The sequence below is a fragment of the Hakea prostrata genome, chromosome 1 (assembly GCF_041222555.1).
Source record: "Hakea prostrata isolate BN-2017 chromosome 1, UWA_Hpros_2, whole genome shotgun sequence".
Classification (NCBI taxonomy): domain Eukaryota; kingdom Viridiplantae; phylum Streptophyta; class Magnoliopsida; order Proteales; family Proteaceae; genus Hakea; species Hakea prostrata.
The window spans coordinates 46,052,225-46,078,476 of record NC_142600.1 but is presented as its reverse complement, the minus strand read 5'-3'; the positions used below and the strand labels follow the sequence as shown (position 1 = coordinate 46,078,476).

The window sequence follows — 26,252 nt, the reverse complement described above, 5'->3', positions numbered from 1 at the left end:
GTGTACGCATCAAGGTTAATTGATAGAGTAACCAAACGTTCTGAATCGCCTTCCTCCATAACATTTTCATTGATGATATTGCTAATGGCCTCTTTACACCAGACTATATGTGCATTGCAGGCCTTCATTTGTCTTTTGTGAATCGTGAAGTACTTCATGATTATAGAATGTAAAAATGGAGAGTCAAACCGTATGCAACTTCAACCGGTACTGTGTTTGGCTATGTAATTGTTGGAATTGGATGAAGTCAGAGACTAGCTCTAGCTTTTGATAGTTCTTATGATCTTCTCTGGACCATTCTGTCTTAGCAAGGATTTGTTGAATTTCTTGGAAGGTCTCGTTTATATTTTTTTTATAGAAGCGAGTCATTTTGCGAAGAAATCTGATGGCAACCATTCTTCATGGATGGGGGTATTTGGATATTGATGGACAACCAAGGTATGGGGGGAGATTATTGGTAAGGTTCGGTAGTCTCGAATGGATGAGTATTGGTAGACTTGAAACCCCGTAAGAATTCACGGGTTAGGAAGTCAAGAATGGAATTGGATTCTCCTTGATATGTTTAATGTTAAAATCAAAACTAGACAATAATGCTTGCCAACGAGCAAAAATCTGTTTTGATGCAATATCTTGGTCATCTTTTTTCAATACCTATTTTACAGCGCTGCAATCAACAAAAGTAAATCTGATTCAAACTTTTGAATATACAAAATAGTGGATAAAAATTTCTTTGTTGATTGTACTGTAATTCTTCTGGGCCACATTCCACACTCCAGAGGTGTATTGGACGAATATTTCTTTCCCTTGATCAACTTGTTTGAGGAGGCCTCCATAACCGAGTTCAGAAGCATCAATTTCAACAATTTTGGGAAGGTTAGGATTGGCAAGGCTAAGACATGGTATAGTCTTGACAAGTTGTTTGATAGTTTGGACAGCCTCAGCGTGATACTGTGACCAAGGTGTGGGATTTTTTTTTGAGCTGAGAATAGAGCGCTTGCAATGAGATCCAATTTATGGGATAAAATCCTTGACATAATTCAGGGCTCCTAAGAATCTTTGTAATTGAGTTTTGTCAAGGATAAGATCAGGGAATTTGTCAGCAAAGGCTATAGACATATCAATGGGGACAATGGTTCCCTGGTATGTTGTGACCTAAAAACTGGATTTTGGTTAGGAATAGTTCCATTTTCCTTAGGGAAATAACTAATCCATTATTTTTCATGATTTGATGGAATTTGTGTAAATGTTTGATATGTTCTTCAATGGATTTGGAATAAATGAGGACATCATCGATGTAGACCAAAGTGAAGTGTTGGTAACGATTGAGAATATTGTTCATAATGTTTTGGAATTCACTTGGGGCATTTTTGAGGCCAAAGGGCATTATTTCCATTTGTAATGACCAAAGGGAACAGTAAAGGTGGTTTTGTACCGGTCCTGTTTGTGAACCTGGATTTGCCAAAATCCAGACTTCATATCAAATTTGAAGAAGATGGTTACTTAATGTATTTTTGGAGGGAGGTTCTTTTTGTTTGGAATAGGGTACCAAGTCCATTTGAGTACCTCATTTAAAGGTTCGTAATTAATAACAAGACGAGGGGTGCCTCTTTCCTGTTCGACCAGAACATTGACATAAAATGCTGCATAACTCCAGGGAGATTTATTGGGCGGATCAGCTTTTTACGTAATAAATCATCAAATTCAGTACTACAGGTTTCCTGCAGTTCGTGAGTCATTTGGACAGCGCGTCCTTTGTTGGTATTTGAGTTTTAGAAAACCCTTTGATGTAAGGTAGTCATACAATGTGTTGTTTCAATGCCAAAAGGCATCAAGAAATTCTGAACATAATTCATTTTCAAAGATATTTTTGAAGTGTTGGATTGGTTTTGGATATTTAGTTCAGACAAATGTTCTTTTGTACATTTATAGGTGATTTCATTTTGTAAAAATTGGAGTTGGTGTTCTTTGGCTTGGATATGTTTTATTTAATGAGTTTGAGATTCTCGTAAGAAAGCAAAGAAAATTTGTTTTCCTTGGATATTGGTTGAAATCCCTTTGTTAGACATTGGGAAGGGTTTGATCATTTCTGGGAATGGTTGTCCTAGGATGACATTGGTGATGATATCTTTGACAAGGATAAAAATTTGTCAAAGACATTTGATTGGTGCAAATGTGCAATCAAATGTGGACATTTGACAATTTATAATTGACTCCTAGACTTTGGCCATTGACACTAGAAAGTCTATGAGTGATTTTTTCATAATATTGGGTAGGGACAAGTCCCTCTTTGATACTATTGGATGTTGCATTAGTATCCACTAAGGCAATGGTAGAAAGTTTAAATGATTTATTGATGATGAAATTAACCTTAACCTACCATTGTTGGGAATGGATGCTATTGATTAGTTGGTCCGGATTATGGACAAAAGGATTAGGGAATTGTTTAGTACTGGTAGGGGTAGATTGTGTGGAATTGTTAGGAAGTTGCTTTTTAAGGAGGACTAGCTCCCTCTTTAGCTGTTTAACTTCTCTCGTAAGGTCTTAGTTGTTGTTTGCAATGTTTGATCTTTTAAATCCTGGGTATGTATGGGTTGTTTGGTGGGGAAAGGCATAATATCCTCATTTTGGATCATATAGATGGTATTTTCTAAGTTCTTGGTATGCTTATTGTTTAATGCCATGGTGCTGTGGTATTGTTTTCTCATAGTATTGTTGTATTTATTGTAGAGTGTGAAGGGCTTGTGTTGTTCCTTATACTTGTTTTTATACCTACAAAATTTATTCTTAGTTTGATAATGTGGGAGACTTTCTAAACTCTTTTTATGGGCATTGGTCTTGCTTTGTTGTCCAATAAGGAGGCCAAGAGAAGTGCTAATTGATTGGTATTGTATTATGAAGATTGATTTCATGAACTAACTCAGTTATGGACTCACTTGAGTCAAATCCGGAATCATACTTATCCTAAATCGTTTCAATTCGGTGAGTGGTATTGGAAGCAAATGCTTTTGTAGATTTTGCTAGAGTATCGGGAATGATTAGGTTGCTTAAACGAGATTCAATTTTGTTAAGCATTTTAGATTTGCTTAATTGTTTTACATTGATCTTGGGGATTTGATAGGGTTTAAACATTGGAGTGTTTGAAGATTGTTTGTGGTCAGAAACTAGTTTGGGAGTTTCTTTGGGTATTTGCTGGACTAGGTTTTCAACTCTAGTTAATTGTTCACATATTGTTTGGAGATTTGAGTCGCCAAATTTTAATTGTTCCACAGTTTTAAGACTTCCACCATTAAGACCTTTGTTCTTAAAAGGGGCGGCTAAAACATCTTCACCATCTATGGTTAATTTAATTTGGTCCATTAGACGGTGGACAGAGGTTATTGTCTTTTTGGTTTGATTAATAAACCATTTTTTGAAAAGATTTATTGTTTGATTTATTGTTCCATTGTTCTAAGGTTAATCTATCTGATGTTCCTCAGTATAAGAGGCAAACCAGACAAAAAATCTCATATTAATCTGTATTGTTCCATATTATGATACCAAACATCACAAATTTGGATTTGTTTAGGAAGATTGAACTTACCATTAGACCAATCTTTTCTAAGGGTATTGGTTGGACTGTTAAAGTCGAGCTGGAGCAGCTCTTTATCGATCGAAAAAGGTTGACTAGACATTATCATCATTAATGATGAATTATTTAGGGAAACTTCCATAGCTGAAGAGGTTGGTGACTTGGGATCAACTTGGCTTTCCTAAGATTGTTCCGATTGTTCATCTTTGGTGTAAATAGCATAGGCTATTTGGTTATTGTTAACTAATTTGCTAAGTCTGATTGTTGATTCTAACAATAGACTACTAGTGTCAGAGGGAATGCTTGAGCATGAGCTTTGAATGGTTGGTATTTGATCGACTTTGAGGATTCACCTCGTAGTCTACTAGAGAGGTTCATTCGGTTGACGGTCATTGTTACCACTCCAGACTTCAGATTGGTCTTGAGTTATTGATATAATGGTATAGGTAGGTCTGACTTGAGGCTACACAGCCTGAGAGGTCCATTGTGTGGGAAAACTAACATCTTCCCAACGAATGTACTTGGGTTGTATTGTTGTTGATTGGCAACCAATGCTTTCAAAGAACTCTGTTCGTCTTTTGGTGGATTTTTGAGGGCCTTAGGGGCCACAAATCATAACCTTGTATTGAATTCTATAAACTAAGGATATTGGTATGGATCCAGGCTTCATGTCATAACCACTGGTCTTTAGGTTAATGACTAAAGAATCCAATATATTTTTGTCATCAATATTGTTAGGTTCAGAAAATGGTTAAAGAAGATTGGTCTAAGACAAAGACTTCTCTCAACTGCTTCTAAAAGGGAATCATGGAATTAGGTAAGCCTCTGGTCTCTGAGGGCCAAAACAAGGAAAGTGTTTAATCTTTCACGGTGGAGAGGTTTAATTGCAATTTGGACAAACCCAAAATGAATGTAATTGTATTGTTGTTTAAGGTTGTGTATTGTTTGTTTGTGGAGAAGAGGAATTTCTTCCAATTTAGAGGACACACATATTGTTTGTTCAATGGTCTTAATGGTCTCCCTAAAATCGTAGATGGATTGTTGGTAATTTCCCGATTGGGGACTTTGGGCATACTCCATTTTGCCAAAGATTGGTCGAATCATTGTTATGCATCTTGGTTTAGGATATTGGTAGCTGTATTGGCCTCCTGTTGACTTAGTGTTCTTGAAGACATACTTCGGGAAAACACACTCATTGTTTTATTAACTCTCTCTCCTCCTAAAAGAAAGTGGTCAACTTAGAGAAGTCATCACCATCACTAAGACCTAACACAAAAGAGGATTTTACTCACCTTCTGCCTCACCTTTGGGAATCATACCATGATGGTCTATTTTACTCCTCGGATACCATAGCCAAACTATTAGGAAGAAAATCAAAAGAAAGAAAACAAAAGTATTTTTCAAAAGCCTATGAACAAAAACAATAAGTAAACAGGCGGCAAAGCCAGCCATCAATATGCCAAAACTAAAAAGAAGTAAACAAAACATGAACAAAAAATGCAGAAAAATATTTGTATTATTATGGACGGTTGTATTATTGTACTCTTAAAAGTTGAGAATGTGATGTTGTATTGTACTTATATGGACGGTTTTGTTGCTATTTAAGTTATTTGATGTATTTGATACACTTGCTTTCATTTATGTCTTAAAAGTTATATATTTGATGTTTTATGACTTTGCCTTTTCATTCCTGCATCACTTCGGTTTCAAACTTAGGGTCGAGTTAGAACTCATTCTTATGATTGTTTTCTTACAAATCTAAGGCCACCAATGTATTTTGAAGGCCTAAATTAGGCTAACTGCGAAGTTTGAGCCTAACTTGGGCCTTAAAACCCCCTTGAGATGGGCCCTCGAGTTCTGTCGAGTTGGCCCATAAAAAAATGCAAGTCTCGCCAACTCAAAGCTATATTTCTCCTTTTTAAGGGGGCGAGATGGGTGTCAAGAGTGAGATCTTGAACCATGATAACTTTTAGATGCTTATTAAGTTATGACACAACTTGTTGCAATGCCCTTTCAGTTCCTGAGACAACCAGAATGAATGGAGCCTTGTCCGTCAAACCAACTTCAAGGAACTCAAAAGTTGTATCCTTTTCTAGTAAAGACCCTAGCATTTTGAACTATTATTTCCTTTTCACCCACCACAAAAAAGAAAATTGTTTGGCATTTTACCCAACATTGGTAAATTAAAGGCCCAAAATTAAAACCACAAAACCAATAGTTCACATACAATAACAACATAGAAATCTTAACACCACCTGAATAGGACAATGAAATCCCTTTAGTCGAAATATGGTCTAGGGTGGCTGCCCAGCACCCTATGGTCCAGCTGGGCTGCATGGAGTTTTTTTTCAAAAACATGTGCATTTTGGGTACCCCTAGTCTAACCCAAGTTGATCTAGTCAAATCAGAATCTTGTTTGGGGTCCAAGTCTATTTTTGTTTTGTTATTTGTTAAGTTATGAAAGAGTCTTAGTTTAGTTAGGCGTCATACTTAGAGAAGGATTCCTTCAGTTGTAATTCAAATTCTGCTAGGAGACTAGTGCTACTCTTGTTATGTAGTTAGAGTCATCCTAGATTTAGATAAATGAGAGTCCTTAGTAGAGTGAGAGTCAAAAATAAGTTGAAAATCCTTGTTTGTTTTGTTTTCTAGTGGGACTGATAGAAACCCAAATTTAAGGTTAGAGTTTCTAGGATGGTTTCCCTAAAATTAAGGGTTCACCCTAAATCTTCCGGCAAATAAATTAAAAATATTATGGATGTCTATGGGTATCTGAGAAAGTTGTTGGAAACTCGTAGGAGGGAGATGGGGGGTTGATAGGGAAAAACTAGGGTTTTGATTAAATTATTTCGAAGGAAGGGAAGCATGCTATTGGGCGTGGGAAGGTTTTCATAAGGGTAAGCAATATAAACAATTTGGAATTGGATGGAAGAGATGTGGGTTGTTATAGGGTAACCTAAAATTATCTGGAAAGGGTAGGAAATGTGTGGTAGGGTTTATTGTCTTTTATTTCTGTCTCAGTCATTTCCCTTTTTTTTCTTCTTTTCCTTCGTTTCCAGCCTGCTGTTTCAATACTGCAGAAAGAACCAGAAAATCTAAAAGAAAAACGGGGAGAGAGAGGTTGCCACAAGAAAGAGAGATCTTGAATCTGTCGCAGGTGTGGGAGGGAGCTGCAGATGCTTGTGCAAGATGGAGATGGGTTCTTGATGGAGTTGCTGGGTAGGGGAGGGGTTTAGGGCTGCTGTACTTACTTGTTTAGGGCTGGATTGCTGCTGTAGTTGTGAAAGAATGCTGGAGCTGGAAGAAGAAAGCTGGGATTTTGAAGGAGTTGCTGATCTTGAATAAAAACTCTCATTTACTCAACCATGGCCTCCTCAACAAGGCCACTGTTGGTTGAGTTCTACTAGGACTTCAACTCAATTAGAGTTTTTGTTCATGTGAATTTCTATTCATAGTTACCCAAGTAAGGATATTTATGTAATAATGTTCTTTCCACTTTATTATAATAGAGGGCTTGAGATCACTGATCAATTAAGCCATTCTACCAACATTGTGTTTTACAACATGGCATTAGAGCCTAAGTTCGATTAGGGAAGAGAGAAAAAAGATAGTGTCGAAGACCTACCTCCTTCTAATTTCTTTAAACCTGTTGCAAACCCATTGCCTCGCTCTCGCTGTCGCAGACCTACCCATCATAAACCCATCGCCTTTTTTCTGGCAGTTCGCCTTCTTTTTCGGGCAGTTCTTCAATTCCGCTGCATACAGTGAGTTCAATTAGAAAAGATCAAGAACAGAACAAAAAGAGGAAGAGCAGAAGAACTCTGCTGCTGCACTACATTCTTCAGTTCCGCTGCATACGGTGAGTTTGATTAGAAAAGACCAAGAACAGAACAAAAAGGAAGGAAGAAGAGCAGAAGAACTCCGCCGCTGCACTACCACTGCTCTTGCAACAACACCTTCCTCCGCCACTGCACTAAAGTGAGTTATTTCAAACCATTCTACCTTCCAAGGTAAAAAATTCAATCGAAAAGAACATTTCGACCTTGGAAAAGGTCGAAATTTCGAGGTTTTGGTCGAAATTTCGACCGAAACTGGATACTTTTTTCCTGATTCTTGAAAACTCAATTTCGAGCCTCAAATGCACTCAAATTGATTTGGATTTTTGCATACTAGCTATTTCAAGCATAATAAACACTATAATAACTACTAGTTTACTAAAAAACTACTGAAAATGTAACATCCAACATTCCAAGTATATAGTACATGAATCGAGAAGAAGGCTGTATTGTTATTACTTACAAGTTACAAGTTACAAGTTTACAAGTCTATTCTATTCAAGCCTCAAGGTCTCCCTCTTCCGTCTGCACCCTATACAAATGACAATATAACTCCCATGATGTTTGCCCCCGCCCCATATAGTTTTGGACATAGTCAAAAACTGCACCTCTGTATGTGGCCTCATCCACATGCATAAGATTCCCTAACGGTGGGAAGTTGTGAATCTCCAAAGGAACTGGTGGTGGTGGGCCTTGTGGCTGTGGAATAGTGTGGAAGATCTCGCTCAACAAATGAAAGACCACCCCCGCCCCCGGCTCTCGGGACTAGGAGAAGGATAAGGATACCGATAAGGTCGCAGTGGGCTGACTCCGATAATCGACAATGGGAGGGACACCATAAGCTCCATAGGCCGCTCTATAACCATAAGGCTCCGGTCGTGGCTGACGGGCCCGACCCCTCGAACTGATAGCCGGGAGGGACACCATATGGTCCATAACCATAAGGACCATAACCATAATCGACTCGGTAGAACCAATACTCTCCACGGCGGTATCATATGAGGACTCGCGCAGGCCTATGCCATCCGGATCCTCTGGAGGTGGAGGAGTCTCTAGCATCATCAATGCTCATCGATCTCATAGATCCCACCAAGCTCTCGGCATCGGATGGACAAGAGGAACCATATGATGGCGTGTCCTCTCGTGCTCCAGGCCATGCTTGTCTCCCCTTCCCCTTCCTCGAATATGTAGAGGAAACATTTTTGCCTCAAGATGCAGCTCCAAAGATGGTCCGAATCCCGTGTCGCGTGGGTGAACCGACTCTCTCTTGTGAATTTCGGTGGTCGTCCTCCCCCCCTTGACTCTCACGTCCAGCAGGTGGTGGTGGTGGTGGTCTCTCCCTAGGATCAGCTGAATCCTGATCACGAGGTCCCACACCCTCCTCATCCCCTCCATCATCACCATCACCGTCATCATCACCACCATCGTCGTCATCGCCGGAGGCCTGAGTCACCTCATCCTTAGTGTCGGACAAGAAAATCAAATCCTCACTCTGGGTGGATGCACTAGGGTGTGGCACGAAGGGACAGGCAGGCTCTGCATGTGGCCTCCACTCCTGGGCCATGAAGTCCCCCACATCAGCCCCCATCTCCTCTGCAATCCGACTATTGGGAAGACCTCCATCCTCATCCAAGCAATCCGTCTCCACTATCCCCGATCCAATCAACTCATCGGGTTATCATCATCATCCATCTCAAATATGTCGGCCAACTCGATATTGGTGCTCTCTCTGTCCATCCCCTGTCTAATATGATCCTCTCTCAGTCTCATATTATAGTGTAGGTAGACAAGGTCCTCTAGACGCTTCACACCCAATCAGTTGCGCCTCTTCGAGTGAAGGAGGCTGAAGGTACTCCAATTACGCTCACAACCAGTGGCAGAATATGTTTGGGAGAGCACTTTGCTTGCAATTCTACTCAAGTTGTGTGAATCACGTCCAAATTGCAACCACCACTCAGCTGCAACAAACATAGACTCCAAGTCATTTTAATACTTAAATAACTAAATTAAAGATAGAATATAATAATTAAATGTATAATGAAATAAATGAATGAACTTACCCGCAGGGGCGATTTCCCGTCCCGATACGGCCACAGCACTACCGAATCTCCCAGTGGCATCCCTAAAAGCCTTTATCTAATATATAAAGAGAAAAAACAATAACTAGTTAGTACTTAGTAGTTACTAGGTTAATGACTTAGTATAAAACTACGAATTGTGAATATCAAATGATTCTAATCACTATCTCACCTCCATAAGGATGACTGCTTGTTTAGCTGTATCCGGTTCGAACTTCTCCACTATAGTTTGGACAACATCCATCAAGTCTTGCTTCATCCCAAGATTGTCCTTGTAATGGTACTTGGGATTTAAATAGTATGCTATGTAAAAAAAAGTATGTCATAAAAGGGAATAGTTAATGCTTAAGCCTTAATAGTGTGATAACATAATGAAAATTAAATTAAATACTAGACTTAAGTACTTAACAACTTAACAACTCACCAGCCTTATGCAGTGGATGCTGCAACATAGACTCCCATCTACTGTTGATGATTTGAAGGACTTTCTTGTTGCCGCGTGGGTGGACCTGAGCAACTTGCTGCTTCATCCTATCTATTGCAGCAAATATGTGTGCTAGAGTAGGTTTTCTTTGCTGATCTATCATCCTCAACACATTCACCACCGGCTCAAGCATCTTCACTACTATCCTCACTAAGGGTGTCAATCGGTACGGTTTCAGTACGGTACCAACTTTGAATACCTAGAACCAGAACTGTACCGTACCTGTGCGAATTTAAACGGTACGGTACGGTTTCGGTATTTGCAAAAACGGTCCGGTACGGTTTCGGTATAAAATCGGTATAAAAACGATTTTAATACGGTTTCAGCCGCGGGTCCATCGATTTCATTATACAATCGGTTTCACACAATGACTAGACTAATTAGATACACTCACGGTTATTGACTGAGTCACTCAAAAATGCAGACGAATTGTGTACTGAATCATAATCAATCGAAAATTCTAGTTGCTGTATGTTTTTATTCTTTTAACAAATATATGAAGTCTAAGCAATAAAAAAACTCCGCAATTTCTTCTTCTGTGTAATCTCAAAAGGTTTCAACCTTGCAATTGATTTTTTCTCTAAGACGTTCCAGTAGATCCCTGTAATCCATGAGGTTGGTGGTCATCTGAGATGGTCTTGCAGATTCAATCATCGTTTCCAACACTTGGAGTACCGAATCAGGGTCACAGGCACAACCTGTTGATCAATAGAGGAGGTAGGTGCCTAAAGGTTTGTAGGTTTTTCTGAGAGGAAGGTTCGAGGAATGAAATCATACCCATATGAGATTTCCATGAGGGACGAACTTGAATCTTCAATGGCTTTGCATGGCTTTGCAGAGGCCATCGTCACCAAGGAGAGGAGATCCGAAAGTGATGCAAATGAAGAGGCTAGCAGGATTTGCTGATTCTCTGTTTTGAAGCAGAGATTAGCAGAGGAGAGATGCAACCCAAATATATATGAGCGGATTTTTGCTCTTCAGGCTTGAAGAATGAAGAAATTGACCTCTAACCTCTTTCCCTTTTTCGTTCGCGTGGGCCGTGGAGCAAGGCTTTCCTCAAGGAGTTTGGTTTGGATCTTCTTGGAAATTTCTTCAAAACATATACTGATATAAGTAGAACATTAGACTGCCAGAGTGAGAACTGAGAAGAAGACGAAGACGATTTCAGCTCTTAATCTCTTATGAGTACAACTAGAATATCACCCCCGGAAACGATTTCTGCTCTTCAGGCTCATGTGAAGCTTGAAAAATGAAAACGATTTATGCTCTTCAGGCTCACGAATTCACGATTCAGGATGATTCATGTAGTCATGTGAGATGAAGACTATGAGAGATTGAGAGAGTCAGAGTTTGAGAGATGAGAGATTGAGAGATGAGTGAAGACTGAAGACACCGAAGAGTCAAAGACTCGAAGAGGCGAAGGGGCTGAAGAGTGAATGAGAATCGCTGCAATCGCAGCCTAACCCTAGGGCAAGCTAAACAGGAGCCTAGAGGGAAAAAATGTAAAATTACAATTTAACCATGGGGTTTAGCAATTCGGTCCGGTTCGGTTCTGAACTGTCGGTATGTGAATCTGAAACCGGTACCGGACCGAACCGAATTTTCAAATTCGGTTTTGGTCCGTACCCGACCGAATTTTAAACGGTCCGGTATTAGGCGGCACGGTTTAACGGTTCCGGTCCATAGTTGACACCCTTAATCCTCACATTGTGCCAGAAACTCTCATCAAGGATAATCAACTGAGCTCTCCTTCCTCCCACTGATGAAGAACCCTCCCAGTTAAACCACTCTTCTGATGCAAACATACTCCTAAGGCCAGTCTTCCTACTCTCAAAGCTCTGCAGTGCTATCCAATTAGTAGCAAATCTGGTTATGCCTGGCCTCACTAACTCACCCTGACACTTGTCCCTCATCATCCTTAATGCATAGGTGTGGTTATATATGAAGGTGCTAACATGTCGAGCTTGGTCCACCGTATTCTTCACAAGCTTGACCTTTCCAATCTCCTTCAACATTAAGTCAATGCAGTGAGCAGCACAAGGAGTCCAAAAGAGCCTATATCTGTCCATCCATCAAGGCATCAAGCCATCAATACAAAGTTATAAAGTGTACATGTATATGTGTAATGTAAATATATGTATTTACAAATGAAAATTAATACTATATGTTTAGACTTTAGATACCTGGAGTTCTCTTGCATCTTCAACCCAAATTTCTTGTAGTTGGAGCCATTATCAGTCACAATTTGAACTACATTTTCCACTCCAACCTCCTTCACCACTTGCTTTAGTAATTTGTAAATGTATTTTGCATCCTTCTTCTCACCGGATGCATCTACTGACTTGAGGAACACTGTCCTCCCATCACAATTCAACATGAAATTGATGATGGACTGTCTAGTGGGACCAGTCCAACCATCAGCCATCAGAGTCACTCCATAATGATTCCACATGGGCTTTAATCCCTTAATGTATTCATTTATGTCCTCTTTATGCTTAGGCAAATACACATTATATATCTCATATGGAGTGGGGCCCCGTACACCACTCCCAAACCTCGCCTATCTCGCTCAATCATATCTCCGTAGTAGGGCCCCCGAGCTGTATGTGCTGGAACACTATGGTAATGCGCCCATTTAGAGAAAGCCATCCCCACTTTCTCCTTCACACTCCCCCATAAGTGCTTCAACTTTCTCTGTTTATGCTCAGGCCTCGCAAATAGGGCCGGATCATTGCGAAGAATCTCAAGATCCGGATCTGTAGGATGTGCTGAGGAAGCTCGACCCCTTGTAGGGGCCCGTGGGATAGGAGCCTCCTGCCTTACACTCTAAGACTTCCTCATAGGGACTTGGGAGCCACCTATGCCTCCCATACCTACTGGCTCTCTAGAGGACCCACAACTCAGACCCCTCTGTTGCCTCCTGATGTCATCAATCCTCTGTTGCTCCCTACTCATCATCATCGCCCTCCTCAGCTGATCGGCCTCTGGATCAGGGTCACTGTCTCCTGGCTCATCCCTACCATAACCCTCAGGATCTAGAAGGTCATCTAAGCAGGCATCCTCGAACTCATCCCTCTGTGTTCTCTTCTCTTTCCTCTTTTGCTTTCCACCACTAATATATGAGGCTATTGCCCTCTTGACCTCTACAGGCACCTTTGGGCACCCTGTTACATCCCTGTTGCCACCAGCTAGATGCACCTTCAATCTAGTGGGCTCACCTCCTCCTATTTGTTTTTTGCAGTAATTACACTCACTCTCTCTTATCAGCTGTCAGTGGCCTCCCATGATCCCAAGCTATGTCTGACATCTTTAAAATAGAGTGCCTGATACAAGAAACACACACTAAGTATCTTGAAAAGCTCCACAATATGCTCCAAAAATGACATACATGCTTCTAATAATAACCTCCTATTTTTAAATATAAGAAAAAATAAAAATGTATAACTATATAAGTATTTTTTAATATATAAATAATTTTAAAATATATAAAACACACACTAACTATCTTAGAAATATCCACAACATGCTCAAAAAATTGCATACATGCTTCCACTAATACTCTCCTATTTTTAAATTTAAAACAGAAATTAATTATTTTTTTAATATTTAAATATTTTTTAATTATTTAAATATATATTGAATACAGTAAAATTACATAATTAACAGAAAAAAAATTAATTCAACACCATCACAGCAATATGGTGTCTCAACTCTCACATACATCCATTTGAAGCTTATACATGTACTATACATAAACATTTTTAACAATATACATAATTTAGTAAATAATTTTTAATAACAGAAAAATAAAAAAATAGTAGGAAGAATCAAAAAATAATTTTAACACTACAAATTCATAGATCATCACTCTAAAGTAAACATATATAAATTTGGAAGCAATCTAACATGATTTAAGGCACAAATGAAACAAAAATCAAAAAATGAGGAAGTTGGTTACTCACCTTGCAAGATTTGAGAAAATGCACAAATGGAGGAGCAAATCAAGTGTTTGAAGGAAATGGAATACTAGAAATTAGGTGTAGAATGGGATGAAAGCAAGAGAAATCAGCAAAAATTGCAAAATCAGGTCGAAATCTCCTGGGCGATATCGCTCGAAACAGTCAAAACTGACGGTAGGTCGAAAATAAGCTCGATTTTGGGTATTTTAAAGCTTACGCAAGTGTCGTTCTGGCCCGATATGGTATCGGGCCGAAATTTCAACTCGTATCGACTGAAATTTCGGTCGATACGAAACGAAATGGATACTTTTCGTGCCTACTACTAAATTTCGTTTCGAGTTGGATTTTTGCAGGCATTTCGATCGAAATTTCGACCATTTTTCGATCGAATTTTCTTCCATGCTACCTTCTATTGCTGCTCTTGCAACCTTTTTTTTTCTCTCGTTCTTCGTCTGAAATTGGCCTGCGATTTGATTAGCCCAAACAAAACAGAAAAAATAAATTTTGATGTTTGAGGGGTTTATTTTGTAAATTTGCATTCTTTCAGTGGTTTATTGGTAAATCTGCATAGTTTTAGGGACTTATTTGCAAATTTACATATTTGCAGGGACCTGTGTGTAAATTCTCATAAGTTCAGGGACCTATTTGCAAATTCAGATTTTTAGGGACTTATTTGTAATTACCAAAAAAGAAGAAGAAGAAAGAAATATAGAAAGAAAAGAAAAGCAAAGAAAAGAAATAGAAGAAGAAGACATGGTGTTCCTTATATGCACTTTTTGAATTGTGATTTGGCTATTGCATTCTGCGACGTTTCAGTTATTATTGAAGGGTGAAGACTGAAGAACTGCAGACAATTTTTTTCAACATGGCAACTACCAATGGTACTACTACTCCCACTAGCTCCGAGCATTACCCTACTCTTCATCCTCTTTCGGTAAGATTTGATGGAATAAATTATTTGATCTGGTCTCGATCTGCTTACCTGACTATTGCCGGAAGAGGACTTGTTGGATACATTACGGACACCACTATCAAACCTACTACCACAAGTGTTTCACAGGATAAATGGATCTCAAATGACTCTTTTATTATGTCATTCCTTTTGAATTCCATGAATCCAAATATTGCCCGTGGATACCTATTATTTGATACTGCATCCCAAATCTGGAAGGCTACTACTTAAACATATGGACAGTTGGGGAATGATGCACAGGTTTATGAGTTACGAAAGAAGCTTCATGAGATTACCCAAAAGGAACTGACTGTGGCCCAATATTATGCTGAGTTGTGATCTCTTTGGCAAGAGTTGGATCATTATGGGAATTATCACCCTACTAATCCAGATGATGTGACTACTTATAGGAAGCACGTTGAGAAGATTCGAGTATACGACTTCTTGGTAGGTTTGAATGTGGAGTATGATCAGATCAGAGTGCAAGTATTAAGTCATTTTCCCTTTCCTACATTAGAACAGTCTTATGCCCTTGTTGAGTGTGAGGAAATCTCGTCGATTAAAACCAAATATCCTACTGGGCATCCTATTCGTAAGGTAAGAGGCAGTGAGTATAGCATCATTCCAATATTGGTAAGGGACATTCATAGCAATCATAAGGGAACGGACTATCTCTAAAAGGTGCCGATTCTTCCTTTCGGCAACCCCATTTTGGGTAGCAGTATCAACACAACTGGTTTGGTGTATTATGTCAGAGTCAGAGAGATATCTTTGAAATTCACCATCAATATACTCTGTGCCATTGTCGCTGCAAAGGATCTTCACAGTGGCATTGAACTGAGTTTTAATCATATTATGTAAAGCACGAAAACATCGAAAAACCTCATTTTTTTGTTTTAAAAGATAAATCCATGCAGAACGAGAGTGACAATCAATAAAAGTAACAAAGTACATATGGCCAGTAATAGATACATGTTGGTAAGATGGCTAATAATAGACACATGTCGGTAAAGCCCCCACACATTAGTATGAATTTGTCAAAAAGGAATAGATTTTCTATTATGAAGAGAAGATAAATAAGTAGAACGAGTCTACTTCGCAAAATGCAGGCTTCATAAAAAAATTCTTTATTTTTTCAAAAAGAAATTAAATCGGGAAATACTTTCTTAAGAGTTCCTAGAGGGGGGTGACCTAGCCTATGGTGCCACTGCTGAAGGTCGGATATTACCTTATGGACCTGATTAGGAGATGCAGTCAGAGCAGAAGTAGATCCTCCGATTGGCTCCAACAGATAAAGTCCATTGTCTAGTTTATCACGTCCAATCTCCTTCCCCATTACTGGATCCTAGAAGACACAGTAAGATGGGAAAAAAGTCACTTACAATTCAAATAATGTGTAAAACTATTGATAGAGAGCAAGTTAGTAGAGAAAGAGGGAACGTGTAAAATTTTAGACAAATAAAGGGATGGAGAATGCTGAATGATCCATTTTCCAGCAATAGAAGAATAGGAGCCATCAGCAATTCGAACTTTATCTTTTCCGGAAGTTGGAGCATAATGTAAGAAAAAAGAGGATGAACCTGTTATATGACCTGTGGCTCCTGTATCAATGATCCAGGAAGCAGAAACTAAAGAAACATGATAGCCTATAAAAGTTTTACCTGAAGTAGCAAGGTAGGAGTTGGTATGGGTAGTGGAGGAAGTAGTAGTAGAGGCTGTAGAGGCTGTAGCGACAGTAAAAGACTGCAGAATACGACGCAAAGTAGCTAACTCCTCTTGTGAAAAACCAATGTCTGCAGAGGGTGTTGTGGAAACTTTCATAGAAATATTAGCTTTCGGTTTTCCCCTTCTTTGTGCTTTTTTTTGCTCAAAATCAACTGGCTTCCCATGGAACTTCCAACAATTTGCCTTGGTATGATATGGTTTGTGACAATGTTCACACTTGACAATCTCCTTAGCCAAATCAGATTTAGGTGAATAGACTGTAAGGCTGATTTCTCTACAATAGGAGCATGAAGCATGGCTAATCGACGGCTTTCCTCACACTGAACAAGGGTATAATACTGTTCTAGTGTAGGAAAGGGAGAACGACTTAATACTTGCACTTTGATCTGATCATAATACTCCACATTCAAACCTGACAAGAAGTTGAATACCCAAATCTTATCAACGTCTTCCTATAAGTAGTCACATCATCTGGATTAGTGGGGAATAATCCTCTATAATGATCCAACTCTTGCCAAAGAGATCGCAACTCAGCATAATATTGAGCCACAGTCAGTTCCTTTTGGGTTGTCTCATGAAGATTCTTTCGTAGCTCATAAACCTGTGCATCATTCCCCAACTGTCCATATGTTTCAATAGTAGCCTTCCAGATTTGGGCTGCAGTATCAAGTAATAGGTATCCACGGGCAATATTTGGATTCATGGAACTCAAAAGGAATGACATAATAAGAGTCATTTGAGATCCATTTATCCTGTGAAACACCTGTGGTAGTAGGTTTGATAGTGGTAACTGTAATGTGTCCAACGAGTACTCTTCCGGCAATAGTTAGGTAAGCAGATCGAGACCAGATCAAATAATTTGTTCCATCAAATATTACCGAAAGAGGATGAAGAGTGTTGTAATGTTCGGAGCTAGTGGGAGTAAATAGTACCATCGGTAGTTGTCATGTTGAAATGTCGCAGAAGAATAGCCAGACCACGATTCAAAAGGTGCATATAAGGAACACCATGTTTCTCTCTTCTTCTTCTCTCCTCTTTTTTTATTTATTTATTATTTATTATTTTATTTTGTTTGGAAATTATAAATAAGCCCCTGGAAAATCTGAATTTGCAAATATATCCATGAAACTATGCAAATTTACACATATGTCCTTGAAACTATTTGAATAAGCCCCTGAAACTATGCAAATCTACAACTAAGTCCCTGAAATTATGCAAATTTACAATTAGATCCCTGAAAAAATGCAAATTTACCAATGAAGCCTTCTGTTTTTGGGTTAATAGAACCGTAGGTAAAGGGGAAAAAAACCTAAATATGGTTGGGCTTAATTCAAGGGTCTAAAGAAGAGATTCAGACGAAAAAAAATCAGAGGTAGGCAGTGGTGGAGATTCACTGTTTGAGAAGATGATCGATGGCGGTATTCTGCGATTCAGACGAAAGAAACCATGCGATTTGTTTGAGAAGACAGCAGGGTGTTTGTAATTTGTGATTATATTCTTGTCACAAGAAGCAGCAGCAGCAGGAACCACCGCCGGTAGTCTGCGATTCTGTTCTTGTCGCAAGAAGCAGGAAGAAGCAGCGGCGATAGCAGCGGGAAGCAGTGTCGGACAGCAGCGGTGGTGATGGTTCTTCTTCTCTTCTTTGTCTCTTTTTTCTTCTGTTCTTGTTCTTCCCTAATCGTCTCGAGGCTCTGATGCTATGTTGAGAAAGTCTATTGTGGTAGAATGGCTTATTGATCAATGTGATCTCAAGCCATCTATTTATAATAAAGTGGAAAGAATACTATTACATAAATACCCTTGGATAACAAGAAATAGAAATCTACATGAATAAAAACTCTAATAGAGTTGAACTCCTAGTAGAACCCAACCAACATTTATTGTTATTTTGTCAATATTATGCTAGTGATGCTATTCTACTTTCTATTTCTAATGTAGAAGTCTTGCTACATGAGTTTTAAGAATTTTTAGAAAGCATAATTTCTATTTTGGTGTAGTTTTTATTTTCAGAACTTCCTATTGTAGGAGCTAGGAAGTTACTAAAGCTGTAATTTTTTGTTTCTTTTTTCTAGAGGACAGTTACTTGTCTCTCAAATTGTATTAGATTCGTTAGAAGCTATAAATAAAAGGGCTCTATGATTCTAGACTCTTTAGCTACTATCATAGGCCTCTTCTACTGGTTCTTCATCTTCACTCTTTTCTCTTTTCAAGTTCAACTGCTGTTTTGATTATTTAAAGCTTGTTTTCTAATAGCATTAAATTGTCAACTGCTCCTATCGGAAATAGGATTGATTATGTAGTCGAGCCATGGCACATGGTTTGCTATCTTTCCTAATGATTAATGAGAATTCCAAGAGAAAATTGATGCATTTGATGAGAAAATCCTTTTCAAAACATAAAAAATTTATTAGCCACAAAAATAGGATGAGTAATCAAGGCTCAATTTAAATCATTTAGAAAATCAAGTTAATTGATTTTTATTTTATAGTATTAGAATTGATCCAAAAAAATCAAAGAAAAGAGAAAAAAATCTATTGAAATAAAAGAAGTTTGTAAAAGGATTTCTCGATGGTCTCTGATTGCTCCCAAAAGATTAAAATAGAATTTCAAATTAAGACAACCAACAAGAAATAAGTTGTAGTAGTTATTTTGACCCAATCAACTAGTAACCAATAAACAACACCTTGCTTTTCCATTGGAAAATTAACAAAATAAAATTTTATTATTCCATAAGAGTCCAAAAGGATGAATAAGGTTTTTCTTGGCGAGTGAATGCCAAGCAATATCTCTCTCTTCTTGTGGTAAGATGTTATTTGTTCTTACCTGTTTCCACTTGTTCCTTTGTTTGCACATTGGTATCTCATTCCTTGATCATTTATTATAAATTCAGAAATGCATCATCTTATCAATGATGTAGAAATAGTATCTTTTCACAGAATTCTTCATGGTTCATAAGGACATGATAGATCAAATTTAAAAACATTCCAAATCAATTTTATTAAATTAATTGTTGAGGGGGATCTGGAAGAGATGTCAAGATGAGATTCCCAACTGGAGAGATGCACCGATATTTCCATTTAGAGAGAGAAACACAATCTGTTAATCCTAAAGAAATTAACAAATGAACATTATGAGTGACACCAGAAAGAGCCTTATTCTGCAAGTCTAGTGCAACCCAAGGAACAGTGGGCTTGAGCATATCTCCATAAAAAATATTTGAAGTAATGAGAAACTGGATAAATTTTTATATCACAAAGACCTATATACATGAGAAGTATTCATTGCATGTATAATCAGAATTCAGAATTAGGTGAGGCCCTTATTCAAGTATTCTCTCCTTCCCGTTCATCTCTTCTTCCAATGAATAGTGGATTCCACCCCCCCCCCCCCCCCCACAAAAAAAAAAGAAAAAAAAGTCACCAACAAGTAAATTGAGGCTCTGTGAGGTCTAAAAAATAAAAAACACAGCAAACAGTCTGACCTAGTTATCTGGATTCTAGACTCTTCTGTCCTCATACGTATGCAATCCTACCAGTTGATTCAAAAGCCTAGCCAAGATGTCTGCTACTGACATCAGTAATGCCTAGTAACATATTGTTTGAACTGAAAAGCACCTTATCCCAACCATGTGGAGTTACCTATGACACTTGTATTTACCTACACAGTTGAAATCCATCAATTCGGGAGCCTTGACATCAAATATTCAAGAGCTAAATTGTTTAAAAGTGACTGAGTTTCAATTAAAACATACTTGATTATATTAAAATGTAATATTCATACAAACTTAAAAAAAGCAATGGATACCACTCAAGCCACTGGCATATTGATTGAAATAGTGAGATACCTTTAAGATTAAGGACTTGCCACAACCATTGGGTCTGAGATGCATCCAGAACTGTCCCAAAGGAAAGCTAACAAGAATAGTGCTTGGGATTTGTAAAAATTTCCCATGCTTCGTTGTGATTCAGCCATCAATGGCAAAATTTTGAGTAATAAGAACACTTCAAATGCGGATAAGAATAAATATTTAATAATTGTTACTTTGTTTGGTGACAAATATGTTTTGCTTGCAGAATTGAAATTCAAACCAAATTTAGTGCTGTTGTACCTTATGTCTGCGGTAGAATGGAGAGGAGGAAAATGAGCGGCTGAGGTTGAAATAAAACCAACAGATTCATTGCATGATGGATTTTCTGTACTGTTTATCCAACCAATAACTTTCCAATCAGCTAAGAATCCATGAAACAACCAAAGGATGGCCATGTGATTTTGGGAAAACAGAAGAAGTGTCATTCTTACCGGTGAAATGCCAATTATACTTTACTCATCTGGCAATAGAATATGTAATTGCTTGATTTTACATGAAGCATTTGAAATTTACTTTTCCAAGTTGTTTCAATGAGGTTGACCGTCAAAGAGTTTATAGAGACAAAAGATGATATCCACTTGCCCTCTGACTAACAGATGGTCTAAAAGGGGATCAATTAATAGGATGGAGAATATTTACCTTAATTTAGATTTCCAGAATAACCTCTCACCAAAAATTGTTTGGGTAAGGCTGCATAAGAAAGTTGCCCCCTACCCCCTGGACTCTGCTTGTGTGGAAGCCTTTGGCACCTATTTTGTCACACTGAGTCCCACAAACACAGACATTCTTGAAGTATAAATGTACGTACTTGATAAACAATTTAAGTGGTAATGAAATAACTCAGTAAACGTTAAAATAAAATATGCATAGCACATGACTAAAACATAAGTACATATGCCAAAGTTTTTGGATCTAAAATGTGGCTAGAGTTTAAGGATGGGACAGATCATTAGTCTTTACATCATTACATAAATGCTTCAGTAGGAAATAAAAACCATTAAACAGGTATAGGTTAATAGAAACTAATATTATGGCCTGGAACAACCTCATTATATGTATGTTGGGATCGACGTGCATTGCACTTTGATTCTAAGACATTGGAATCCCTATTCATGGTCTCTAAGAAAAGACGAACTTAGTTTGCCACAATTGGCATGTTACATCATGAACATTCTGAAGGTATCCAATCTTAGGATATGGGTCACTGAATTGTGATGTACTGCCAATGCCGTGATTCACTATCATATGGAGCTTCTAGGATCATCTACAGGTATCAGTTTTGATGAGTAGGGTAGGAAAATCTGATTCACAAAAGACAATTTGGTACTTTCTTGTGCCTGTGAGTGGATCCATAACCAAAACTAAGATTAGCTGAAATTGGAAATTCTCCCCCATCCAATGAACTTACCACATTCTAAGGCTGTTGCAAATGGACTATTATTTTGCTAAAAGACGAGGTACACAGTATATATCCCTCTCTCAAATACTCAGTCCACTTATAGAGCCATATATGCTATCAATATCCATAAAAATTATTCTGTTTACCGGGAATTGGCCATAGTACCCTCCCGAGTATACCCATATTACCGGTGGATGAGGGATGCACATGGAGGAGTCAACCATGGCATGTATTTCTTGTGTTGCCCCATTAATCTGATTGGCTTGGCATCTGTGTCTTGTGCATTAGATAGCGCACCACATTGCACTCATGAAGTCCATGATAGTCACCAACTCCATCACCTCCATTGGTAGCATCATGTCCAACACCACCATGAGTTTGACTTTATGTGAGTTTAGTTTTGAGTATGTATGCCATGGACAAAGCATAATCATCTCATTAGCAACTCCACCTCTTGGTTGGAATGGTATAATTGATGCTTCCTATGCATGTATTAGACCTTCATTACCTTGAACTCATCCACATCAATACTTGCCTCCTTAGCTATAATGGGCTTAGGCCTACCCTCCCTGCCTCTACTCTTTCAGATGGTACAATTGGTCTGGAACAAGAGACTTTGATTTAGGTGAAGCAAAAGAAGATTAGGTTTTGGGGAAGCAAGAAGCAGGGGTTCATTCTCCACTCAAAGTCTTTGGTTGGCCACAGAAAAGGAAAATTAGCATGTTCTCAGATCTACCATTATTTTTATTCTGCATTTGGTTAGTGATGTAGATTGATCACCAAATTTGGCTTTGTTCCATAAGATTTGTTCAGGAGTGGATCATACATGTATTTGACCTTTGATTCCATGGGTTTAGTTTTTGGCCAATTAAAATATGGATATGAAGTAAGAAAACAAGATTTACTTTATTTCGTCTAGTTGTAATGCTATTTTATGTCTGTTTCCTTTATTATTTCAGTTTCTTAGTCAATCTAGGTTACCTAATAGGTTAAGGATTGTGTTAGGCCTTTCATTTTTAGTATGGGAGTTTGGAGTCGGTTTCTAATTTTGAGTCCTAGTTTTGAAACTGTGCTAGTCAATGTGGCTGTAAATATAGATGTAATTGCTCATTGAGAAATTAATTAATGAATTGAAAATTTTAGTTTTGCTTTTTATTACTGTTAGGTACAAGCATGGCTATGTGATCGTCTCCCCCCTTTTCCCCCTATGTGATTTGTTCTCTATTGTTCCTCCCGACTTCTTTCATTCAAGCTACTGCTCAAGAAGATCTTTGACAACTGTAAGTTGACTTATCCCCTACCGTAGTTCCACTTCTTCTAATATTTTAAAACCCATTTCCAATTACCATAGAAACGATGGAACCCACCAATTTTATTTTTTATTTTTAATTTTTCTCCATTTACTTATATTTTTATTTATTGTCTTTCTTATTTCATCTTTAGTTATCCTTTTTTGATACTGAGTGTCGATACAATTTCATATTTCATGGACAAATGACTTTGCGGAGACTTGTGTTTTGGGTAGACGGTTGCTCAAGCTTGGTCACTGGATCCCCTTTGTGAGGTGCCCCCCCCCCTCTCGAAGAACCAGAAATAAGTAGAGCCCCTCCTCAATTTATACAAATTCCAATTTGCACCGGAGTTGGATTGATGTATTAAAAATTTGAGAATCCAGATTTGATTGTCGTGCGATAAGAAAAAAAAATTGGTGAAGAAGAAATCTTCATTTGTATTGAAAGTGACTTTTTTTCTTCCTGAAATTTCTTTTTATTATTTATTATATTAATTTCTACTCCAACTACCGGTTCAGTTTTGGGAAACTCTGTCTAAATAATTCCGTCGGATTCCTTCCAGCCTCCTTATTTGGTGATCTCATGAAATCATGTAAAGACAATTCCTATCTGATAATTGATATAGCTATTTCTACAAGTATTTTGCGATTAAGAAGTAACTAGTTTTTGTACAGATCACATATTAATTGACTATAACTATAGAATACCCTTTTTTCACAAGTCAAACCTACACCCACCCCCCAAGTATTTTCTTCAGCATTAATCAAACAAGGGTAGATTTATACAATAGAAAACTATGGTAAAATGCCCACCCATAACCCAGCAGACTTTTTGCTTCTATTTTTGGTTTCCCTAAATCCTAGCCATTAAAATTTTTATCAATAAACCAACAACCATTATAATCCATCCTATAACCTATATGTGCCCCTTCCTCCAATCAAGAGTGCATATCAAATAACCATCCAAGCTCAAAGGTTTAACCTCCTTTCTTGAATTGTTGTACCCCCCAAGAACCCAAACCTCAAACTTTTAGATCTACACCAACCTAACCCTTAAAATTGTCCCAAACTTTAGGGATCATCTCCATATATCATTATCTAAGTTTTCTCCAAGTTCTATCCCATCCGCCCACGGTGACCTATATTCTTTTTACCCTAATAAACTACCCCAAAATCCTAAAACCCATCAACCCTAACTTGTTGAATTGAGATCTTGGAGGATGGCTCCTAATTAATCCTATTCGATCTAAGGCTACATTAGTAAGTTTGATCCTAGTACAGATTGTTCTCTTAGATTTACCAGTTGCTATTTTAAGGTTGTAGGGTATGTAGCCAATGTCCTATTTCTTCCCTACCTGTCTAGTCCTTTGTTCCCTCTATGTATTCTGTTTCTGTTCCTGCCTGGCGGCAACCTATGTTTCATTCTCATGGGAAAGAGGCTATAAACAAAGAAATGAGAACTTTGGGAAAGAACGAGATGTGGGGGCTGTTTTGTCTTCTAACAGGAGAGGTGGTGGATTAAATTGGTCTTTCTGGTGAAGCAGTAATACATAAAGCCAATGGCATTGTGGATCCTTATGAAGCCAGGCTGGTTTCTCAGGGTTTTCACATAGTTCTCTGGGTTGGCTATTAGAAGACCTTTGCACTTGTATAGGAAAGATGAATGCTGTAAGCCTGGTTCTCTCGTGTGCAATAAATTGAGATGGTACTTGCAACAACTCGATGTGAAAAATGCCTTACTCCACGGAGAATTACAAGGAGAAGTTTATGTGGATATTCTTCCTAGGGTTGACTCTACAAAGACCCATGGGAAGGCTTGCAAGCTTTGATGTGCACTATATGGCTTGAAACAATATCTATGACCATCGTTTAGAAGGTTCCATAAAGCCATGGTGTTCATTGGCTACAAAACAAAGCGCTGTAGATTATGCCTTGTTTGCAAAGAAGAGTGATGCTCATATTGTCTCGTTGTTTACATGGATGACATTTTCATGAGAGGAAGAGGGCTTCAGAAATTACGTCATTGAGGATTTTCTTGGGTTTTGAGTTTGAGATGGAAGGTTTGGGAAGATTGAGATATTTTCATGGCATACTGCTTTGCCAACTGTCTCTTTCTTAAAGAAAGTATACTCTTGTTTGTAGTTTGAAACCGTCATATTTGGGTGTAAATTTGTTGAAACTTCAGTTGAGCCTAATCTTATCTCAAGAGTAAAGATGGTGAACCTGTTAAAAAGACAGCTTACGAAAACGCTAGCTGAGGGACTTTTTTTTGAGTGAATGAATAATTTAATTTAAGAAGCTTCCAGGAACGGAGCAAAATAGAGGCACCTTACATCAAAGAGAAGAGGAGTGGGAGATGCCCCAGGAGGCTAACATATGTCTATTCCTTGAGTCATTACGATAAACATTGAAGAAGATGTTGCTCCTGGATCTGTGTGGTGATGTGAAACTTCTTATCTGACTCTAATAAAAATCATGCGATCAGCGTGGCTCATAATACCTCTTATGTTTCTTTTGATGGTCAACTTGCAGACTTCATTACCATAGAGCTTAGTGCTAAAGGTTTGTCTCTGATGTTGGTAAGTTGAGCATGATTGACATATATGCACCAACTTGAGGGGGAGTTTTGTAGTAAGGATACAAAGGTAGAATTATCCAGGAGTTGCTATTTTGTGTTCTATCCCACATCAGATAGTTTCTTATTTCGTGTACTCATTCTCTATTATAAATAAAGGCAGATTCTATCAAATCGACATAAGGTCAATCTTTAATCTTGTATACATATGAATGATGTTCTTAACATGTGAACATCGACCTCTAACCAGTGTGCCAGAGTTGATAACATCTCCAGGACTATTTTATATAAACTAGAGCAATCGCAATGAAAGAACAATATTAAATTAAATTGGATGTCTTCGTTGATTGAAATTGTAACAGAAGCCTTCACTGAATTTTAAAAATGAAAGTGAAAGGTATGTAAGGCATTACCACAGAAAAATGAGGAGGAAAAGTTCATACACTATACCACTTGGAGCAGGCAATATGCAGACATAAGCAAGTAAAATTGAGGCCACAAGAGAAATCTAGGTTGACAT

At 38.2% G+C, this 26,252-nt stretch overlaps 1 protein-coding gene across 2 annotated transcripts in view; it reads left to right on the top strand.

The window, feature by feature from the left end:
* The window catches only part of LOC149029039 (putative serine/threonine-protein kinase), an 83,825-nt gene that overhangs the window by 14,489 nt on the left and 43,084 nt on the right, over positions 1 to 26,252 (top strand). The window lies entirely within an intron of this gene.